General features: G+C 40.8%; 1 long non-coding RNA gene across 1 annotated transcript; it reads right to left on the reverse strand.

Moving 5' to 3' along the window:
• Positions 1 to 616: 616 nt before the first annotated feature.
• LOC129044556 (uncharacterized) lies at positions 617 to 19,463 on the reverse strand. The gene is made up of 6 exons (XR_008504704.1): positions 19,144 to 19,463; positions 8,831 to 8,995; positions 8,034 to 8,711; positions 7,394 to 7,509; positions 3,887 to 3,962; positions 617 to 786 (listed from the first exon to the last, which is right to left on the reverse strand). It is a non-coding gene; the product is annotated as an uncharacterized LOC129044556 (long non-coding RNA).
• Positions 19,464 to 23,942: the final 4,479 nt, after the last annotated feature.

Below are 23,942 nucleotides of genomic sequence, written 5' to 3' on the forward strand. Positions count from 1 at the left end.
AGCCGTTTCTTTAAAGAAAAGCAATAATTTAAAAAGGTAACAACCTAATCCTTGAGCCATAAGCTGCGCCTTTGCTTTCCAGCCTGCCGTGGATTTCCTTCAAGCTCTGAGTCATCCGTTCGTTTGGTGGTTAGCATGCATTGAGTATCCGCAGGGCATACAGGGGCATTTAACGGATTGAAGAAGTAGCACTTCACCCGTGCCTAGAGACTTCTGAGCCTGCCGCAGAGCATAGTAGTTTGTGACAGTGTAGTAAAATGAAACATCAAAAGTAATTCAAAATGCAACTACCATTGAGCCCTCCCTTATTAAGTCTATAATCAAGTGCTGTGCAGGGTACCTTATGAACACTATTTTTGTTCACTATTTTTGTTATATCCTTGTAACCAGCAAGTAGGATAGGCACAAGTGTCTCTTTTTTACAGAAGAAAACTGACGTTTAGAGAAGTAATGAAACTTTACCAAGGGAATACACCTGGGAAGTGTTTATATTACAACACTGGGCTCCAGCGTTCTATTACACGTTACTGTTTAGGAATAGGGTATGATGATATTTAAACAATGTTTTATGCTGTATTAGATTGTTAATGTCATTTGTGTAGAAATCACAGCCATATTTGAATATGGAAAATATATTTCTTTGCTCCGTAAAGCTAATTAGGAGAGATCTTTGATTTTTAAAAATTAACTACTAATAATGGAGGTCTCAATTATCCACTTATTTTCAATATTAAATGATATCATCCCCACAGTTATTATTGTTGCTGTGGGCCTCAGTTTCCCCATCTGAAAAAAAAAAGCAAGACACGATTAGGTCATCCTACGGTTGCTTTGGCTGTAGTATTTTAGGATTCTCTGCTAAAGTGACCCTCCCAGACAGCAAGAAAGCCCATAAATAGTCATGTCATAAAACCACTCATTTGAACTTTTGATCCATTTTGGCTGATTCAGATGTTGGTTGTTTGGGAAGTTTTAAATTCTGTGCTTTAGCCAAAGGATATTTCAGTAGCATGAAGCTGTGTCTCAACCAGCAGTGAGTGGTTCCATGCCTCTTGGCTTTCCTAAGGCTACTGAGTTAATCTCTTGGGTTAGGGATTAAAATATTAGAATAGTGTACAATATATGTCATATGGTATATAAACTATATTTGTATATAACATATAATCAATATATTTATAATTCTATGTGAGTTTTTAAATAAGACAAGAGCGCATGCTAGAAAACTAGATAGACATGGCTTTTTCAGGGAATGTCTCAAACTCGAACTCCTCTCCCCAGTTCTTTAGGATTCTACAATCGTTGATTAGTGTCTACCACAAGTGGTATGGCCAATCACAGGAAAACTAAAGCCAAATATGACCAGGCTGGCCCTCAAAGCAGGAAAAGGCTAGTGGAGGTGACAAACAAGAATACTATTATGGGTTAAGTTAACAACTATCATATAAGTATATTCTGATAACATAGAGAAGAGATGATTTATGCATTTTTAGGAGAGGCGACTTGTAAAAGGCATTTTCTCCAAAAAGCTATGTGGCATCTTAAGCTTTTTGGCATTTGAGTAAGGAGGGCCCAGACAAGGACGTGTTTTCCATCTGTGTACTGTTCGCAGCCTCTGTTTCCGGTAGATGGGTCCATATGCACCATGTACTCTACAATACTCAAACTTTGTTCATGCTAGGATGATGCCCTAGGCTCCTCACCTCCATGCCATCACATCTATTTATCATCCATTTCTGATCTGACTTCACTATGGAGCTTCCTAAATGGAAGAAATCCATCTAGGAAGAAATGTTTCTATGTGCGATGGCATTTGTAACTCTATTAGGACATCTATTGCATCTACATGGTATAATTACACATGTGCATGTCTAGATTTTCCTCCTAAATGCTAGGCTTCCTGAGGCTGGTGATCACACTTGCTTTTTCTGTACCTGGCATAGAGCCTTGGGTATCATAGAAGCTCAGTAAATGTTTATAGAATGAATGAAGTAATGGAGGAACAAATAAATGTTTGACATGTTGTGCTTTATAATTAAATTCTTCCTTTTACAACAATAGAACCTGAAAAGGAAGCTGGATTATTGTGTCCAATGCTTCCATTGAACAGATCGGGAAGTGGGGCGCTGAGAGGAAGAATGACTTGTCTAAAGCCACTATGCCTGCTTTCCCGGAGGAAGACTGTCACAAGCAGAACTGAGCAACCAAGCCACACTAGACATTACAGCAGAGGAAGTTTATGGAAATGAAGCACCATTTTTCCTCCTGTTTGGCAGGGGCCATACCTCTTGGCATCTGATCCCTCATGGTTGCATCCTTCTGAGAAGCATAAGCACTTTTTTCCACTTGAGAGGGCAGAATGAATGCATGTAAACACCACCTCTGCACAGAGCTTCCAGCCAAAGACTGATTTTGTTGTTGCTTGTTTGCAATTCTCATTCAGGAGTTGCTGGTGGAGGCTGTGGTTTGGAGACCAGAGGAATGTCGCGGTTTGCCTCAGGTGAGATCATTCTCATTTCTTTAAAGGTCTGTTAAATGTAATACTTTTTCTTCCAGACAGAACACACAATGAGTGGAATTTTGGCCAGGACTAGTGCTGAGGAAGCTGAGTATCCACTTCCCCATGGAATCCCCTGATTCCTACTCTGATTATGTACTCCTTCACTGTTCCCAACCTTCCTCCTCCTCTTCTTGGGATTCATCTCATCTGGTGTGCTAACTCCAGTCCAAAAGTCTCATGTGACTCCATAATTACCAGAAATCTTTTCCAAAGCCGGGATGGATCTCTGATCCCACACAGTGGGCCAGTCATTTAATTAAATGCATTTTGTTAGAGTCAAGGTTTTCCAACTTGCTTGCAGATCATTGTTGAGTGGTCTTTTCCAACTCTTCTCACTTTTCCTTAGACAACAAAGGACAAAATCAAGTTCAAAGACCATATGGAGTGTGTGGCAAGACATATGAGAGCTTCTCTGATGGATGGACCACGGCAATTTAGCTGCACCATCAACCAAGAAGTCATGCCTGGTCAGCATAGCAGAGTGGAGAGCATTGGTTGAGTGTCCAAGTCTTGATGCTGCATCAACCCGCTGTGTGACTTTGGGAAAATCCCTTTCCCTGCTGACACCCAGGGTCCTGGTTAGCAAGTGGGGAATTCCCAGGGATTATAGCAACTCAAAACTCTCAAGTAAAATCTTTAAAGAAATAATTTAGAAGTCTCCAAGCCTTTGCACATTCACTTCCCTAAGAAGAACCCTGCCTTATTGCCATGACAAATTCTCAAGAGTTCCTTCATAGTGCTTCTTCTAACAAAGTTTTTACGACCCTCACATCCAGAGAGAAGGGCCTCTCCTTCATGCTCATCCACACCACCATTTTTTAACTTTTAGTATGTTGCACATTTTATTTCTCTAGCCTGTTTACCCTGCTAGATCATGGACACCTGAGGGTAGACACTGTGCCTTTCCATCTGTTTGTCAGCAGTTCTCTTTGTCGCCAGCATCTGTTGATGGCTGCTGCCTATGCCATGTTATTTGTTAATTATTTTGAATATCATTCCTGCATATCATAGTGTTTAGAATAGCATGTGACCTGTCGCAGATTTTGGAGGTAAGCAATAAAAACATTCTTGAAGTGACTTTTATGAAATGATTAGAGACCTTAATTGTTATCATCGATTTACTCATTCATTTGCCCAGCTGGTCTGTGAGGACTCCTTGAGGGCTAGGACTGTGCTTTTCACCTGTACAGACCCAAAGCACTTGGAGGTTGATTAATGTTCCCATGAAATGATTGACTGATCAACTAATTGGCTGCATAATGGAAAATATATGAGATTAGCACACAGTCTTGGGTTCTATTTGGCCCAACTGCTTACAATATGAATTACCTTGAGAAAAGCATGTCCCCTCTCTGAAGCTCCTCCTCTTCATCTTGGGATTCATCTGGTTTCCTGTTTTATAAAACTGAGATAAAAGTCTGTGCCTTGAGTACCTTTCAAAATTGGTATGAAGACCAAGTAAGTGGGTGTAAGACAAAGTGCTTAGTAAAATGGGATGCCCTATGTAGAGTTTTTTGACGCTAAATGATGTGGTTCCCTTTCCTGCCCCCCACCCCCCAAATCCCAATAGAAAGCTCAATCTCTGCATAGCTGTATTGTGCTTATGAAAGCATGGAACCCAGCTTCTATCTGAAGCACTCTTGGGCTTTGCAGGGGCTGGCAGCAGGGAGAGGGGAGTTGAAGCCACCTGGTGCTGTCCTGTTAAAATATTCTAAAGACTGCCTCTTTGGAGATTGAAGGGAAAGAGGAAGAGTTTAAAAAACTAGCATTGCCCAAGCTAAATTAGAAGATGTGGAGTTGTATATTTCCAACAGAGGGCTGAGGAGGCAGTTTTGATCATGTTTACTGGTCTGAGCTCAGGCTGAGGTGATGAATACAAATGGGTCAAACCATCTTGGGCTTAATACAGGTCACAGAGGGAATATATAGCTTTGAAATCAATGCAAATTGAATTTCTTTCTTTGATTTTCCACAGCTGGGTTGGATACTTGTGAGGAAGTATAATTTGCTTGTTTTCCTTCTCTCTTAGGTTTCTTAAGATTTCTTTTGTGGGCCACAAAGAATAACAGTGGCTAACACTGATTGAGTATTTTCTGTGATCTAGGCACTGTTGAAGCAGTTTGGATGTATTAAATTATTTAATCTTTACAATGAGTCTTTGGGTTAGTCCTATCATTGTTCCCATTTTGCAGATGGGGGGTGTGAGACATGGAGAGGTTAGGGAAATGTCCAGGGTGCATGGGTAATAAATAGTAGCAAGAGGATTCAAACCCACCAAGAGGACTCCAGCTCCCAATTATCTATTATTGTGGGTGCTTTCTTATGTATTTAATGTAACAATTGCCCAAAGGCAAAGATGGCATTCTTTGATTCATGAACCAGATTGAGTGATTTGGAGCTTGCGCATAAAGATCTGAGGAGGCAAGGTGGTCTTTGGCTATTTTTCTTTGTCCCTGTCTATTTGTGCCAATCTGGAGTTTTGGGATTACCTAGCATGCACTTGGTTTCAAACCTTAATTTAACCAATAATAGCTACAAAAAGGAGTAGGACCTTGGGTAAATTATTTAACACCTTTCTTATAGGTTCTCCATCTGTAAAACGGGTACAATGATCACTGATACTCCTTGGAGCTAGTCTCAGGATTAAAAGAACAATACTTAGTCAAATACTTACGCCGTTGCTTGCCACATTCTAAGTAATCTCAAAATGGTGGCCTTTGGCTATTGTAGACAAGTCACTTATTCTACTGTGAGCCTTTACTTTCTCATCTGTAAAATGATGGAAAAGATAATGTCAGAGGTATGTTTCAGAAATGTGCTCACTAAAATAAGAAGAGTTAATAAAACAAATGTACATGCAAATAAAAATATAAAGCTCTATTCATCATGGGACGTAAGATTTTCAGATTGACCGAACTGCACTAGTCACCCTGTGTGCTCTAATGTTCTTCATAAATTTCCCCTCCATCCTGCTATACACATGCAGTACACATGCACACACACACACACACACACACACACACACACACACACACACACACTTCATGGAAATGAGTATTTTCCTGAAGGGATGTTTAGTATTGCTCTGAGAGAGAAATAGTTTGAACTTCCTTTGAAGAGTAGAACTACATTTGCCCATCCAGTCAATAGCAGGCATTATTATTTTTAATCGTCTTTCAAGCCTTGTACATTCTGTTTCTCAGGTGGAAAAATTTACCCTATTCAGAGTCAGCTGGGTGGTTTCACTTGCCTCAGAGCCAGAAGCTCCCTCGGCAGGGCCTAGAGGTTGATGGACTGGCATCCCATAGGTATTTGAGTCACTCTCCTCCTTGGGAAGTACTCTGGGCTGGCCCTTTGTCCCTTACCCTTCCTAAGGAGGAGAGTAAATTGACCCTCCTTTAGTGAGCACATACTAGGCAGTCCTAACCTTGACTACTTCCTTGCCCCACAGCCTTCCAATGGTAGGGGTGGTGACAAATATACCCACTTGTATTTGCTAATAACATGACAAGGCATTGGCATTATCTCAGTCCTCACACCAGGCCATTCCCCTAATACAAGTGAGAAAGCTGAGGTGAGAAGAGATCAAGAGACTTGCTGAAAGTCACACAGCTGGTATGTGGTCTCACAGAAGGTCCGCATATGAAAATTACTGGGCTACTGGGCTCTTCAGGTTTCCATTACAGAACCATCTATAAAGAGTATTATTTTATCAGTTTTATGGGGTACAGTGGCATAAAGAAGAAGCTCATGATCTGATACTAGGCAGATGGGATCAATCTTAGCTCTGCCATTTATTGGTGTTTGACCTTTTTTCAATTTCCTTCACTTATGTGACCCCATCTTGTATCTGAGTCTGTAAAAGAGGAGTGAGAATACTTACTTCACAGGGATAAAGGAAGGACCATGGGAAACTGAATAAGGATTCCCAAGATGTGTGTTCGAATCCATGGAATCTGTGAATATTATCTTGTATGGCAAAAAGGACTTTGGAGCTGTGACTAAGTTAAGGATCTTGAGGTGGGGAGACTATTTTGCATATACTTAAAAGTGTCTTTATAAGAGGAAGGCAGAGAGAGATTTGACTACAGAGGAGGAGAAGGCAGTGTGACCAAGGAACTGAGATTGGAGTGATGTGGCCAGAAGCCAAGGAATGCCAGCAGACACCAGAAACTGAAAGAGGCAAAGAATGGATTCTCCCTTGGAGCCCCCAGAAAGACCAGGTCTGTTGACAACTGGATTTTAGCTTACTAAAACTCACTTCAGGCCTCTGGTCTCCATAGTTGTAAGAGAATACATTTCTGTGTTATTAAGTCATTAAGTTTGTGGTAATTTGTTAGAGTAGCAATATAAAACTAACACAAGAAATAAATGGGAAAGTATCTTTGTGTTGTGCATAAGAGGGCCTTAAAACAGTAATGCTTAACTTGAACTCATGGAGATAGAGAGCAGAAGGATGGTTACCAGACTCTGGGAAGGGTTCTGGGAGGAGGGCTGGGGGGTGGGGATGGTTAATAAGTACAAAAAATAATTAGAAAGAGTGAATAAGATGTAGTATTTGATAGCACAACAGGGTGACTATAGTCAATAATAATTTAAATGTACATTTAAAAATAACTAAAAGAGTGTAATTGGATTATTTGTAACACAAAGGATAAATGCTTAAGGGGATGGATACCGCATTTTATGTGACATGATTATTAAACAAAACCTCTCATGTACCCTGTAAATATATACACCTACTATGTACCTACAAAAATTAATGAATTTTAAAAAATGGTAATGGTTAGTATTGGTCCAAGAGATTATTTTCTGGGAGAAATGGCATTAACTTACCTTGAAACTGGAATGCTTTTCCACAGAGATGTAGTTCTATGATGTAAATGCACATCGCTAGATTTTCAAGTAGTTTTTTTGTCACAGCTCCTTTAACATGACATTTTAGTTGTAGGCTGAAAGACAGAGAAGGAAAAGGAAGTTGGAGGGAGTTGCAACCTCCATCATTAGCCCGACAGTTTTGAAGTGGCCTGTTGACATGGGAGCTTTGCAGTGTCGAGTGGTTTAGCCCACAGTGAGGAGTAAATCTGGACTTATACATGACATTCCTATCATTCCAGGGTCAGTCTGAACCCAGCAAGTGGCAGGCTTATCAGGGTCACTACTCATCCATAATTCAGAGGATTCACCCACAGCACACTTTGACAAGTGTGAAAAGAGCTATGAGACAATCCTGCTCAAGTTAGAGATAAGAAAATGGGGCCCAAAGCAGTTGCTTATCTTGCCCACTCTGAGCTAAAATCCAGGTCTGCTCATTTGTGAAACTATGTTCCACGTGGAGGAAGGAGCTTGCCTAAATTAGCGTAAGACCAGCCAAAACCAAAGGAATTTATTGCTTAAAAAATCCTTTACATGGATTGGGCTTCTTCAGTTAGAAAGGACATAAAAAGGGGACCGAGAGGAGTAGGTGAACACACACCAGGCTCTCTACTCCCTCTGAGCTTCCGTGAGCAGTACGATGTCGCTTCTCTCTCTCTCCTGCTTTTCTCCAGTTTTGGATGTATGCAGTGCTCTCATCGATGTGGCTGTGGTGTCAGAGGACCAAAGAAGCCCCTTAGTGAGATGCCAGGCAAGTTTTTCAGACACAGTATCAGAAAGCAGCCTCTGTAGGGGAACTTCAAAGACTTTCTAAATTATTTGGAACACCTGCCCAGGCCCACATTGGGCTCAACTTGCAGATGAATGGTATATGGGGAGTGCTCTTGAGTGAATATAGATAGATGACTCATCGTTTGAGGCAGATGATAGATTTCCCTCGTGGAAATACTTTATAAGGAAATTATGGTGAAGGCTTGATAATCCCCATGGACAGGAGTGGGCAGGGACCAGGATGAATCAGTGAGACAGCTGCATTGTGGAAGACCAATCCAGGGAAGCTTACTTTGAAGTATATTCTGCCAGTGGCTCCTTTAAACTAGTAAGGTATTGCCAAGGAGAGATCTTCTGAGAGTCTGGCTTAATGAGCAGAAATCAGTTATAAGTGGTTGCTTTTGAAGGAAGTGGAAGTACTTTGGCTTTTAGCAAGTCGCAATTTTGTTTGCTCAGTTAATCTAAGAAGTAATTCATATGAAATTGCTCGTGTTCAACCATATTTGACCTACAAAAATGATACTTTAATATGATTAAACTTAATACAGTATGAACCCTATCACCAAATCTGTGACAAAGATAAATTCCAGACCAGACCTTGGCTAAATTTAAAAAGATTTTGCCCACTGTCACTCTTGCGATAGAAAGACAGGCCAGGTTGGTGTGGGGCAGGGTATTTGTGAAGGACAGTGAGTTAGCCCCATGCTTGCAGTTCTGACAGCCATGGTTGGCAGATGAATTTTTTTCTCCCATCTGTGGATACCGTACTGATATCAACACCATATGTAGAACCTAGGTAGAGCAGGAAGACACCCAATAAAAGAGATGTCACAAGCTGATATTGCGTATCAGAATTCAGGTTTAGGCCCTTAGAGAGCCATGGAGATGACCAGATAGCAGCGGTAAAAGGCATGGTGTTCTTGAGACTACACCTGGGCAAACATGTGAATGGATAGTTGCTTTCTAATGAGCCCCTTGGAAGGGAATGGAGGTTTACTCTATCACTCCTATGACACGGGGGATCTTCTGTAAATAGTGATTGTTAATTTTTATTGAGCATTTATTATGTGCTGGATACCATTTTTAGAACTTTACACACATTAACTTCATTTAATCTTCATAACATTTCTATGGATAGATACTATTATTAGTCCCAAATGAAGGCATGGGCAAGAGGGAGTTACTTGATCAATAATAAATAGCTGGTGTCAGATATGGGATTAGGACCCAAAACTCTTTACATGTTGCACGGGATCCTCTTCACTACGTTTTCCTGCAGAGGATGTTTGTATTAATCCATTCTATGCTGCTAATAAAGACATACCAAAGACTGGATAATTTGTAAAGGAAAGAGGTTTAATTGACTCACAGTTTCACATGGCTGGGGAGGCCTCCCAATCATGGTGGGAAGCGAAGGAGGAGCAAAGTAGTATCATCTTACATGGCGGCAGACAAGAGAGAGAATGTGCAGGAGAACTCCCCTCCAACTTTTTTTTTTTTCTTTTTTTGAGAGGGAGTTTTGTTCTGTCTACCAGGCTGGAGTGCAGTGGTGCGATCTCGGCTCACTGCAACCTCTGCCTCCCAGGTTCAAGTGATTCTCCTGCCTCAGCCTCCCAAGTAGCTGGGACTACAGGCACATGCTACCACGCCCAGCTAATTTTTTGTATTTTTAGTAGAGATGGTGTTTCACCGTGTTAGCCAGGATGGTCTCCGTCTTCTGACCTTGTGATCTGCCCATCTTGGCCTCCCAAAGTGCTGAGATTACAGGCATCAGCCACCGCGCCTGGCCTGAGAACTCCCCTTTTTAAAACCATCAGCTCTCATGAGACTTATTCACTATCATGAGAACAGCTCAGGAAAGACCCACCCCCATGATTCAATTACCTCTCACCTGTCTCTCCCATGACACATGGGAATTATGGGAGCTACAATTTAAGATGAGATTTGGGTGGGGACACAGTCAAACCATATCAATGTTTTACTGCTTTACTTTCCTTGTTGAAGGAAATAAAAAGAAGAGGAAGAAAGGAAAGGGCATGATAATATTTATTTCTATTTATTTTGTTGACTAATTCTTCCAACCATTTCTTCATTGCACTTAGATTGATGGGATACACAGGCCCTGTGCTAATAGCTGTTGGCGATATAGCCACAAACACAACAGATGCAATCACTTTCCTTTTGAACTTACCTCCTAGGGCAATGTTTCTCAACCAGGGATGGTTTGCTCTCTAGAGGATATTTGCTAATGTCTGCAGGCATTTTGGCTGTCAGAGTTTGGAGGTTTGCTATGGGCATCAAGTGGGCAGAGGCCAGAGATTCTGCTAAAAGTCTGCAATGTAGAGGATGGTCTCCCACAACAAATAATTCTTCGTCCCAAAATGCCAATAGTGCTGTTTGAATAATGCTGATCTAGTGAGGATGTAGGATGTAGAATAGTGACAAATATCCAACATACAGATTGAAAAGACCTGAACTTGGACCCCAGAATCACTCTAACATTTATGACCTTGGGCAGAACTAACCCAACAGACGTGCAAGGGGATAGTGTGTGAGAGACATAGGTTTCATGAGATGGGATAAACACTCTCTTCTAATAAAGTGTCTTAGGAAGTGAGGAGACTTGAACTGGTCATGCCACAGAGTGCATTCAGAGGGGTTGTGTCCTGAGTGAGTCACCAGGATCCCAATATCATAGTTGGAGATGGAAGGAGCAGAGCTACTCACTTCTAGGGGTGCAGACCCCAAAACTGAGGATATCTGCTATAGCCAGAGAGGAATGGGGCATGCAACTGGTTCCTAAATGTTCTAGGCCATGTAAGACCTCTAGATTATTGAATAAACTAGTGGACAAGAGAAGCAACACTCAACACAGCTGAGACTGAATTTTCTACCAGTCACAGAGGAGTATACCATGGTTGAAAGAAATAAAGAAATAAGATATATCTTACCCTCAAGTACTGTAATGTACCCACTATGAGGAGATATATATATCTCCCAGCTTCTGGCCAGCCACAGAAATTGATAGTTTTCCTTCTTTCAAAAGAAAACAATTGCAGTTGAAGTAATAGCTTTCCCTGTTTTTATGAAAGTTGCATGATGGGGAGATGAGACCCATGGGTATGATAAACTTTCCAATGCCTAAGCATTCTGTTTTGGATGCTAACCTCTAGTTAGGAAGTATATACGGCTTGGCTTATAAACTGTTTCCTTCGTATATTAGATGTTCCCTTCTCCAAGGACCAGGATGCTGAGACCAGAGGTTTAAGAATTTGTCTCCAAGACTCCTGAGCCCCTTATTGCTGTCTGCCTCAAGCAATCCAGTAGAAACAGCTGGTTTCCTTTGGGTAACAGAGAAGAATGCTCAATGTCAAAATCATTCTCCAAGCCTTAAAATATCCAGCAAGATTTAACCGGTACCTTGAACAGTGGCTGGCTCATAGTAAGCACTCTATAAATATTTGTTATAAGAATTTATGGCTGAATCTAATCACCTTTGAGGTGCTAGCTTGGATATGGAAAATTTGGCTCACAATTTTCCTTGTAAAAGCAGCCAATTAAATTCAATACAGAGTAATTAATTATCTACACTTTTCTGGAACAATAAAAATAACAGCCCTAACCTTTTGTTCTTAGTGATTAGATGTTGTATGAGCAGGGTTGGCAGTAGTTAGAGTTGCCAAAGCCTGGAACTATAATTTTTTTGGAGCTCCAATTCAGTGGACTGATGCCCCCTACGGCATCAATATCTTTATTTTACAAATATTTGTTAGATTCAGACACGTATCACACCTTGGGTGCAAGTAATGGGACCATGTCATAGGGATTGAAAGTGACCCATCCATAGTGGCGGGTGCCTGTAATCCCAGCTACTGAGGAGGCTGAGGCAGGAAAATGGCATGAACCCGGGAGGCGGAGCTTGCAGTGAGCTGAGATTGCGCCACTACCCTCCAGCCTGGGTGACAGAACAAGACTCCGTCTCAAAAAAAAAAAAAAGTGATCCATCCAGCTCTGAAGGAATTTATAACCAAAGAAACAGTAATTGTAAAACAATGTCGTAAGTGCTGTAGTACAAGTCACCATAAGAGGCTATGATTGGGACACAAAGAGATAGAGAATCTTGTATTTCCATTGCTTGAGTATTTTTAATGTCTGAAAACTCATTGTCATAGAAGGAACTACAGAAAAAGAAAGTGCACTAATGTTTCCTATGCATTGAGCATATTTTAAATAAGTACTTACTATATGCCAAGTACTATGGGAGGTTCTGGAGAGGCAGAGAATAAAAGAGACAACCATTAAACACACAAATACACAAATAAACATGTAATTCCAAAGAGCTGTAAGTGCAATGAAAGAAAAGTCAATTGCCTGTGAGACACTCTATATTAGTTTCCACTTCCTGGTTTTAGTTAATCCCATCAATCCTGAAATAAGCATTTTAATCTGTATTTTGCTAAGGAGTTTACTGAGGCTTCCAGCTGTAAAGTGTTTTGCCAAGAGCCACCGGGCTGGTAAGTTTTGGAGCTGGGATTAGAAGTCAGAATTGTCCAATGCCAAGCCCATGCACTTCACTCCAAGTCCTCATAAGGGAGCCTCATGAGATATGAGCCACCCCATTCAGGGACAGTTTCACTAATTTATTAGAAGCATGCTTATTAAAACGCACTCTTTCTATTCAGCCTGTTATTTACTTTATACTCCTTTAACATCTACCACCCATATAGGGGTTAATTATATACTATCTCATGTTGATTTATAAATGTGGATTAGTAAGGACATGGAAAGTCTGATTCTCCCACTCAAATCCACCCACCTTCTGTCTAGGCTGATGCTGGATGTAGAAGTTCCTATTAAATACAGCATAGACTTTGAAATTTTTATGGTGTTGGATACAGACTCCAAAGTAATGGACTAAGAGAACCAAATGGCTCTGAGTTCCCTTAAAATCATGCGGAGCTGTGTTCAAATCCCAGCTCAGTCCTTACTAGCTATATGCTTCTAGGCAAGACTTTCACACCCTGGGCCTCAGAGTCCTTACCTATGACAGGGAGATCAGATGCCTACCTTCAGTGTTCTTTTGAGGGGTCAATGAGTTAAAGTGCTTAGCACCATGCCTAGGACACAGAAAGCACTAAATAGATGGTACTTATTATCACTTCTAGGTTTTCCTCTTTATTGGAAGGCTCTCACCTGAACCATCAAAGCTAGCTGCTCAAATTTTAATTCATTTCTAAAACTACATAAGGAGTTGGAAACTTACTGTATTCTATTTTCTTCTGGAATTTTTTCCCTTGCTTTTAATAGAAAGGGAGTCTGATTTGTTCCACTTTTTCTGTGCCAGTGGTTCTCATTCTCGACTGGGGGCAATTTTGTCCCCCATTGTTTGGAAATGACTGGAGACATTTTGGGCTGTCACAACTAGGCTGGGTGGAGATGCTATCGACAACTAGCGAATGGAGGTCAGGGGTGCTGCTGTACCTCCTACAATGCACAAGGCAGTTCCCCCCACACATCTCAACAAAGAATTATCCAGCTGAAAAATGTCAATAGTGCTGAGATTGAGAAAACGTGGTTTATAGTGGCCAGCAGACCGGAGCCCGGGTGAGCTCCAAGATGATGTCATGCTGGGGGAGACCCACGCTGGCCTGCGGTGAGACACATTACACATGGGGGATCGCACCATTTCCTTGCAGACCCCTCACCTCACCGCCGCCGCCGCCTCATATCCTGCTCAGGTCCCTCCTGGGAACCCAGAGAAACCTCACAGCAGATGGGGTTTCATTTAGTCACATTCTCTGCAGCCAGATTGGATTACATCGCCAGCAGCTCTGACTCTGAGAGACCAAAGTTGCTTGATGAGCTCTGGGCTGGCCTTTCACCTTCCAGGACCCAAGCTCACTCCAACACACAGAAGGAGAGGGGCTTGTTTGTGGTTCTGTCTCTCAAAAGGACAAAAGCTGAGAAACAGAAAAAGCCAAAAGGATATTAGTATCTTCTGTTGAAAATCGGCCTGGATATTTCTGTCTGTATTTCTTGTGTTTATTATGACAGGTGATAAATATTCAGTAATCTTTTTGAAGAAATATATAAATTATAGCGATCTCCAGGGAGTCTGTATTTCATATGTGTCTTCGTTATAGGCTGTTATAACAGAACACCACAGACTGGGTGGCTTATAAACAATAGAAATGTTATTTCTTATCGTTCTGGAGGCTGGGAAGTTCAGGATCAAGGTACCAGCAAATTCAGTGTTTGGTGAGGGCCTGCTTCCTGGTTCATAGACGGCCATATGCTTGCTGTGTCCTCACTTGGCAGAAGGGACAAGAAAGCTCTCTGAGCCCTCTTTCATGAGGGCATTAATTCCTTCATGAGGGCACCGCCCTCACCACCTTCCTGCCAGTGGTTCCACCTCTAACTACCATCACATCGGGGATTAGATTTCAACATAATTTTAGGGGGATACAAATATTCAGCCTATAGCAATGTAAAAGAGTCAAAATGGCTACTAATTTTTGAGCAGTTATAATAACATAAGTACTGTGTTATGTGTTTAACAAGTATTGCCTCATGTAATTCTAAAACAATGATGTGTAGATTAGCTTCTCCACTTGAAAGCAGATGTAATGGAAGATCAGCAAAGCTGGCTCACTTCAGGGCCACAGCTACTAAGTGGAAAAGCCAGGATTCCAACTCCTCTCTCACTTCCTGCAAGACCTAAGTCTTAACCACTAAGCCAGATGCTTCTTACTAAATGGTTTAGTTTGGTTCCAGTGAGAAGATAGCTAATGTTTTGCAGAAAGCATGACTAATCCAAGATCTTCCAGCAACTGAGGAGTGATGGAAGCATTTCTGATTCCTCTTGATGTTGCTCTTTAGCAAATGGGTGAAACAGGTAAAATGAGTTACCAAAGCCTCTCATCTCTCACCTGGGCATGAATTCTATGCCTTTCCAATATACACATGCTACTGCTGCCTCCTGCCTCAAATTCCAGGTGTTCTCTTATACTAGATACTATGCTAGGAACCAGAGACCTAAACATTCAGTACCTGCTCTTCAAGAAGCTTACAGTCAAGTGTGAAAACAAGACAAGGAACAATGTTATTACAGTCCAGCAGAATAAGTCCTGTGACTGAGGTAGGTACATGCTAGATGAAGGTTGTCTAACCCAGGCTACAGGGAGGATTAGCTGATTTATCTCCGAGTTTTGAAACATCTTCAAAGCAAAGTAGTTTGGGAAGGGTAATCTGGTAGAATATACAGCATATGCAAAAGCAAAGAGGCATAGAAGAGACTTCAGGAGCAGTGAGTAGTTTGGGAGAGATGGGCACACGATCCACAGAGGAGAGATCGTGATGAGTACTGTGTGCTAAGGAGTGTGCATTTATTCGGTTTTTCTGACCTCCCAAAAATAACAATGTCCACTTAGGAATACAGATTTTCACAATATACAAGGGAACTGCCCACAGCTAAACCTTATGAGAACTTGCTGGTCTTCCATAGGGATTTCGGCACCACCAGCCACCCCAGTGTGCTTGCCACTAGGTTAGGGACTTCTAGTCTTGTGATCCTTGAGGCTGTAGTCCACATACAACATCTGCTACACATTCTAGTCTCTCATGGCTATGATGCATGCCAGAGTGGGCACTGATTCTCTACCTACTTAGGTACGATTCTGTTTTGCCAAGGATTCTCCTATACAATGATGTCCTTCCTCCCTCCATGCTCAGGGAACTAGATAGCTGTTTCCTTTCTTCAGAGAAGAAGACAGACTCACTGTATAGTTACTATGAAGAGATTTAGCACCTTCTCACCACCAGCATCTGTGGAAGATACAGGGGATGAGGATGCTTTGGGAACTATCTAAACTTCTCATTTGTAAGCTATTTTTGGATAGGAAGCAGAGCCACATGGAAAAGATTTGATAATGTTAACAAATGACACAATAATGACTAGCGAAGCCAGGAAGTGTTTCTTTTTATGCTCAAATGATGCACTTCAGTTACATAGACTTCTGAGAAGATAGCCTTCCCATTCTATCTAAAATGCCATTTCATCTTCTAATGTGCAACAAAATGCCACCTGATCCATAAATCATTCTTCCATATTTAGCCCAGAATGCCTCTTTATATTTTAGTTTTATCTCTATTCCTGATTACCCCACTTTGCCAGGATCCTAAGTAATTGCTTTCTTATGTGGCCCTCTCATGAGATTATAAAAGAAGGAGAGCAACATTTATCATGAGCCTCTATGTGGCAGGCACTGGGATAATTGTTTTATAAATTCTTGTTCATGGAATCTTCCCAAATTGACTATAGGCAGATGTTACCAGCCCCATATTAAAAATAAAACTGGGTGTGATGGCATGTTCCTGTACTCCTGTGACTCAGAAGGCTGAGGTGGGAGGATCGCATGAGCCCAGGAGTTCAAGTCTAGCCTGGGCAACATAGCAAGACCCTGTCTCTGAAAAAAAAATAAATAAAATGAGTAAAATGGAAGTTCTGAGATTTTAAACTCCTGGAGGGCTTAAAATTTATGCCTTTATCTAGCTCTGTATGCTCCACCGTCATGACATAACAGTTCTCTGAATATGGTAAGAACAAAGTGAGTTTTATTGAAGTTCTTGGACTATTTCTTTTCCCTACTGAAGTAAGGCAATCTCCATCCAAGGTTCATCTTATATTAAAAAAATATGCTAGGAAATCTCAACAGTGTTGTATCCAAGGAGTCAGAGCATTAAATATCTTGGGCTCCTGCCACAGGCATTTACTGTGAAGTAAAGGACATGTATTGTTCTGTGCTTCATCACAATAGAAAGAATGCCAGCGACGTCATGAAATATTTTAGGATCAGATTTGCAAGACTGTGCTTCCAAACAGCTGTGTGTCACAATGAGGGGCAGGGCCTGGGCATCTGGGCCACCGGTGTTCGGCTCCTTCTCTTCTTCTCTCTTGACCTTTAGCAGGCTCCGTGTCTCTTTCCCTTGATGAAACAGCTAATGAAACACATCCTTTCCTTGAGTCAATCCCTGATTTCAGAAAAATCTTCAGATATCTGTGTGTGTGTGTGTGTGTGTGTCAATGTGTGTGTGTGTGTATGTGTGTGTGTGTATGTATGTGTGTGTGTGTGTATGTTGGGGGGATGGAGGGAAGAGTGAGGAAATAGTTTCCATTCAGTAGTCTGGAGCCTGATCTATTGGAAAATTCCCCCCCAAAAGGAAATGCTACAAGAGCTCTTCTTTCACAGAGTTTGGAGTGGATTCTTTTCTGTTGTGAAGTGCAGATGTGAAAAATTCGTCATGTTCTCACCTATGGTCAGACAGACTGTTCAGACTTTTAAAACTGTGGCAGGAGCATTTGCTAGCCCTAGTTGCTGATGAGCTGGATATGTGGGTTTCCCCCACTAAACGGAACTTGGTCTTATGGCAATGATGAAGCCATATTGACCATACTTGAAAGAGGGAGGCTGGGGGTGGCCCTAATGAGTTAATGGCAATGTTCAAGTTCACTTAACTTTTGTAATCATCCAGTCTGCAAACGCATAGCATCTACTAGGAGAATGTATAATATTCATTAGGAATTAAAGATGATAATGAGAATATTTATTCATTTGTTTAACACGTATTTGCCTGTCTCTTGCTATGCAGTGAGTATTGTGCTGGCAAGTGAGGAATTTAGATGAACCAGGGGTTTGTCCTTAAGGGGCTCATAGCTTAGAACAGGAGACAGACAAGCAAAGTGACAATTGTAACCCATTGTGATCAATGTCATTAAAGGGAAAGTACAGGATCTAGGAACTAATAGTGGCTCAGGGTGTGGGGAGGATGGCTTGCTAGAGAAGATTACACTTGAACAGAATCTTGAATATGATTTAGAGCTTGAGAGGAAAAGGGAAGAAAGGAGGCAGTGGGAGAGAGGCAGAGATGTCTATCCATACCAGAGTGTGAAGATGAGAAACAGCATGCTGCATTTTGGGAAACTCCATGGAGTGAGGGTCGGGAATGGAGGGAGGGTTTGGGTGAGACAGATGAAACTGGCAGAATCTCATGTAGGACCTTGAGAGCCCTGGGAAAGATTTTGAACTCTTCTTTTCTAGAAAAGTTATAGGAGGCCATTTTTGGATGTCAACAAGGAGGGATAAAGATAGATTTGTGCTTGAAAATATCATCTTGGCTATAATTGTGAAGCAGAATTGCAAGCAGATTGGAGTTGGAGAGACCAGCGAGGGGCTGCTGTAGTCATTTAAGCAAGAAAGCATGGTGGCTCAAACCAGGGTGGGAGTTGCAGGGATGGAGGGAATTGGGCAGAGTCTAGTGATATTAAAAACAAACTTGCAAGGGTTTGGTGATTGATGGGATATGGGTAAAGAGTAGAGAGAAGTAACATCCTGAAATGGAATTGGCAGGTAGGGAGAAGAGGGAGAAGTGACCGTTGTTTGGACCTGGTGGTCCCAGCTTAGGAATAGAGGCAATAGAAACAAAAAAATTCTGTTGTAGACCTGGCCTCAGCAGGAAACCATGCCTGTGCTTTCTTTATCTCCAGACTTGGCCTGCCAGCACATACATATATCACCCTCTCACTTAAGATGGAGCTAACAGCAGGCAAAATTCATCCCTTAGAGGCCCTTACCCTATTGTTTTGGCATGTCTTTATTCTCACAGTCCACAGCAGTAAAATAATAATATTGCTTATGGAGAGATGGCACCATGGTTAAGTGCATGTAAGTCAGACTGCTGGATTTGTAAATAGTCTCATTCTTAATTAGCTATGTGAGCTTGGACAAGTTACTGAAGCCATCTGTGATTCAGTGTCCACTTTGATAAAGTAGGGGCCATAGCTCTTATTTGACAAATTTGTTTAAGAGGAAAACAAAAGCAGAATTATATGTACATGAGTAGGCACCTGATAAATACTGATAAAACAAATGAATAGTTCTTACCTTATTCTTGGTTCATTTTCTCTTCTCAGTGTATAATACTGGATGCACTTTTTCTTGGGGATTTAGAGCCTTGCTTTCTTTAAGGGAGAAAGGGAAGTTGAAAGGTCAATTAAAGTTTTTTGGAGGATCTGTATCCTGTGCTGGGTTAGGCATTTTTCTCATGTCCTCTAACCTCGGATTATCATTCTAAAGTCTTTATCTCATCATGTTCCTTCCTGTTGCCCAAAGGATCAAGTTCAATTTTCAAATGTTGAGTAAGGCTTTCTAGAGTCCGAATGTTTATGTTCTCTCCAAGTTCATGTTGAAACCAAATCCTCAATGTGATGGTATTTGGACGTGGAGCCTTTGAAAGGTGATTAGGTCATGAGGTGGAGCCTTCATGAATGGGACTAATGCCTTCATAAAAGAGACCCCAGATAGCCACCCTTCTTCTTCCACTATATAAGGGCACAGCAAGAAGACACCAGGAAGGGGCCCTCACTAGACACTGAATCTACTGCTGCCTTAATCTTGGACTTCTCAGCCTCTAGAACTGTTAGCAATACATTTCTGTTGTTTATAAGCCACCCATTCTATGGTATTCTGCTACAGCCACCTGAAAAGACTAAGACAACTTTCATGGCCCTTTGTGACCTATCCCCAAGTTGCTTCTTTAGCCTTATCTCCTGCCTCCACCTGCTAGGTGCTGACTCTACCCTCTGCTTTAGATATGATATACTTTCTATTTATAAAAATGTCATGACCACATATGGCCCCATGCTAAAATGTGTGCTGTACCTTCTGCCAGGACTGTCCTCAGTTCTTACTCCTTAATTAAGACTTTGCTCAAATATTACCACCTCTTAAAGAATTGATCATTCTATCCTCTCTGATCCCTGGCACCTTGAGTTTTTTCTAATATAGAGCTTATTGCAGAGCATCTCAATTATTTGTTCAGTTTGTCTTTCCCTTAGTAAACTGTGACTCTTCAAGGGAAAAACCTATACCTTCTTGGCCTTGGTAGCCCCCAATCCTAACCCAGAACATGGCGCAGAGTAAGTGTTTAGGAAAGCTTTACTGAATGAATCAGTGGATAAGCCAATTCAAGTTAAAACTGAAGCAACAGTAGGTAGATGACATACCTTTTTTCCTCCCACCACCCTCTTGCTTTGCCTTGCCTTCACCCCAGCTCAGCAATCTGCTCAGAAAAGAGAGCATCAGAACTGACCAAAAAAGGAATGAATATCCTAAGAAATGATGCAGCTACATATTGCTTTGCTTGTGTTTCCTAGATAAGGCATTGATTCCTAGGCACTAGAATTATATACTATAATTAAAGAGATTTTTAAAAAATCTATCAACAAAGACCTAGAGTTTGAAAATCTTTCAATTTTCTAATCCAAGTTAGGGAACCAGTTACACACGGTAGCATAGGTCAAAGGGTAGGGCTATAAGACCTGGATTGGCTGGCTGAGGATAAATAAGGAAGTGTAGACTTAGTCCAATTGCAGCCCAAACTTGATGTGTAACATTTATACTTAGAAAATGTGTCATTCTCACTTCCTTTATACAGATTTGTCCATCAGTACATTGGATTTTCTTAAACAACTACCATTTGATTCCCCTATTATAATTATTGAAGAGAATTCACTCTGATAAAATACAGTCCTTAGTAGTTCACGTTAATGCTCTCTAAAATATTCTTGGAAAAATATGAACCTTTTTAAGTTGACAAGTGCTTTTATTATAAGTTTAAATAGTTGTGAGGGATATAATGTAAAGTATATTGAAAATATAGTCATTTAAAATAAAACTGTATAACTATTATAAATAGATTTAATGGATTGAAATTCCACTTTAATTTGATACCACCATTCATCCATTTAAAAATATACAAATAGAATCTTCCCTAACAGTTGAAAACTTACATAGTTCTTTTGTTTTCCTTAAATCTTTATTTCCATTTCATTTTCTCTATAGAAATGTTTCCTAATGTAGTATATTTTTTTATACTGGAAATTCTTTCACTGATCATGTTATTATATTATTCTGAAACAAAACATGTATATAAATTCATATTAAAATTTCTTTAATGTTCTGTAAATATAAGATGCTAACAAAACCCAATTTCTTCTGGATTAAATTATCATAACAATTATTAGACGTATACAACTGATCAATCTACCATACACTTATTAAAATTTTGCTAAATGTGATGTGAAACATAAGGTTTTATTAGAAATGCTTCTCTGAATGAAGTGAACTTTTTAAAAAATTAGGCCATATGTCTGCTGAGGAATATTCGTTATTGCTAACATGAGATGGTGTTTCATAAATTATATTTACTTTTCATTTTTTGGTTGTAAGCACTGAGAAACCTATTCACAAAAATAAGTAGATGGGAAAAGCAAAACTTTTGTTATAGCAGTGTTGTAACTTCTTACCAGGTTGTATGCCAAAAATCACGTAAAGATCAATCATCAAATAGGATTTTTAATACTTTCTCAGCTGACATTTTAATTAGGTTCCCCTTCAGTTTTGTTGTAACCAAAGCATTGAAAATCATCTGACTTGCAGAATGATTTGCTGCAAGGTCATTAGTCATTCACTTTCTCAACACTTTTTCTCGAAAGAATTTTGAATTGTACCTTTGTTTGGTCCCCCAGAAATTTTTATACCCCAAGGCAATTCGAGATGAGTGAGAGGCATGAATTCCCTTTGTAAAGTGAGAGAAAAGCATTTACGAAAAAGGGACTCTCTTCGGATTCCTGAGAAAGAGTGCAAATGAAAGCTGAGAATCTGAAAATTTCCTTATCTCTGCCAACTAGAGCCCATGGAAAAATCTTTGAGTAACTCTGGGGGTACTATGCATCACAGTCTGAAAATTATTATATGGGATATACTTTCTATACTTAAATTAAATTTCCCCATGGAGGCAGCGTTGTTATACAGGTGACAATGAGATAACAATGCAAAGAAACCAAAAGTCAAGTTCATATCGACTTACATAACTCTGTCTCCATAAGTCAGAAACAGGAAAAACTAACTTGTTCTTCAGCAATCTAGGATGACTTCATGAACGAGCTGGCATTCAAATGAATCCTTGAATTATGGAAACAGAATGTTAAATCTGGAATGAACTTCAGATATCATCTAGTATGGAGAGGACAATTAAATGTTGACTTTTACGTCGACTTGGATTAAATATTTGTGATTGCTTACAATTCTGTGTCAAGAAGGAGTCAGAGGAATCATCTGAGATCTGTAGGAAAGCATGCTGTGATTGATTAGCTATGCCTGTCAGAGGAAGCAGGGAGAAAGGGGCACAGGTGATCTGCTCTCGCCACCCTAGGTACATAGTCCTTATCACATGAACCACAGGGAAAACTGAGGCCGAGTGAGAGCAGGAAGCTTGACCAAAACTCCACGGTGAATTATTGCCAGGATGGGTAGAATTACATATGTTTTATTCAACATTTGGTGGTCATTGTAAATTTGGTAACATTTGCAACTGGAAAATTTGGGGATGTTTTAGAGCTGGAAGGGAGCAAATTCTTAATTGAGCAATATAACCTGTCCTTTCTTTCAGGCTCCCTCACATTTGATCTCTGTGCAATTTGATAAGAGGAGGAAATGGGCCATCAATTATGAAGAGACTGAAAACCTGAAAATACTGAGTATGGTCTTAGTTCCCTCTCCAAATGGAGCTCAGGAAAAATGCCAAGCCATACAAGCCACTGGTTACTCATCTGGCTATTGTTTCTACCTCACCCTGGCCCAGGAAGACAGATCTACTGAGGAAAGGTAATAGAGGCTGGCAAGATTCCTACTTTTACATCTATCTATAATATCCACTCATTCTTAGCATCTTGCACATCCACAGGGCCCTACAGGAGTCTTCTTGCCTTGTATTATTGAATCTTGGGATTGGGGTAGGAGCAGACAGAGGTATTAGCAGAGATCCAACAGGTTTTAAAACATACATGTTGATGGAGGGGTTAACTTTATGTATAATAGATTTTACCATGCATACCAAACTGAATATTCCTTCCTCCTTTTTCTCTCAGACCTCTTTCTATGTGTGGCTCATTCTTTTACTCTACAACATAATGTTCAGTTGATTCTGGACTTTTTCTGTGACAAACAATGCTGTAATAAACATCCTCCTTGTGCATTCATCTGGGTGCACTTCTGAGAATTTATCTGAAGGATAAATTCCTAGAAGTGGACTGTCTGTAACATAGGGTCTATGCACTTTCAATTTCCATGATTCTGCCAAATGGTTTTCTTAAGAGGTTATACCAATTTACACTCTCAGCTATGGTATATGGGAACCCCTGCTCTCCCACAACCTGCCAACGCTGGGTATTTACAAACATAAATAAATGGAGGGTTTGAATAATTGTAGTTTTGAATTAGACTTGAGGCATCCCTCTCATCTGCCCCAACTTGTGTCTCCCCAAAGCAACCTAACTAGGGGATGGTTAATGCCACAGACTCTGAGGCTTACTCAGAGCAGAGACTGAATGCTCCTGCTTCAGTGGGAACAGGGGGTGTTTCTTCAGTCTGTGCCCTACTTGGCATCTGTCCCTGACAGACCCAGCCAGTGTGGGGAGCCAGCCTCTCTAACCATAAGAAAGAATGGATTGGAAACAAATTGATCTTTTCACAGCTGGCTGTTCCCCTCTTTCCCCTCAACTTGGACCCAGCTCAGAACAAGGTTGCCGATGTTCTGCTGCAACAAAGATGGCATTATTGAGGACTGCCTCTTTGGGGGGAAATGTCCTTCTCCAAGAATCGCCTCTGTAGTTTCAACTATG

Source organism: Pongo pygmaeus, chromosome 13 (genome assembly GCF_028885625.2).
Source record: "Pongo pygmaeus isolate AG05252 chromosome 13, NHGRI_mPonPyg2-v2.0_pri, whole genome shotgun sequence".
NCBI lineage: Eukaryota > Metazoa > Chordata > Mammalia > Primates > Hominidae > Pongo > Pongo pygmaeus.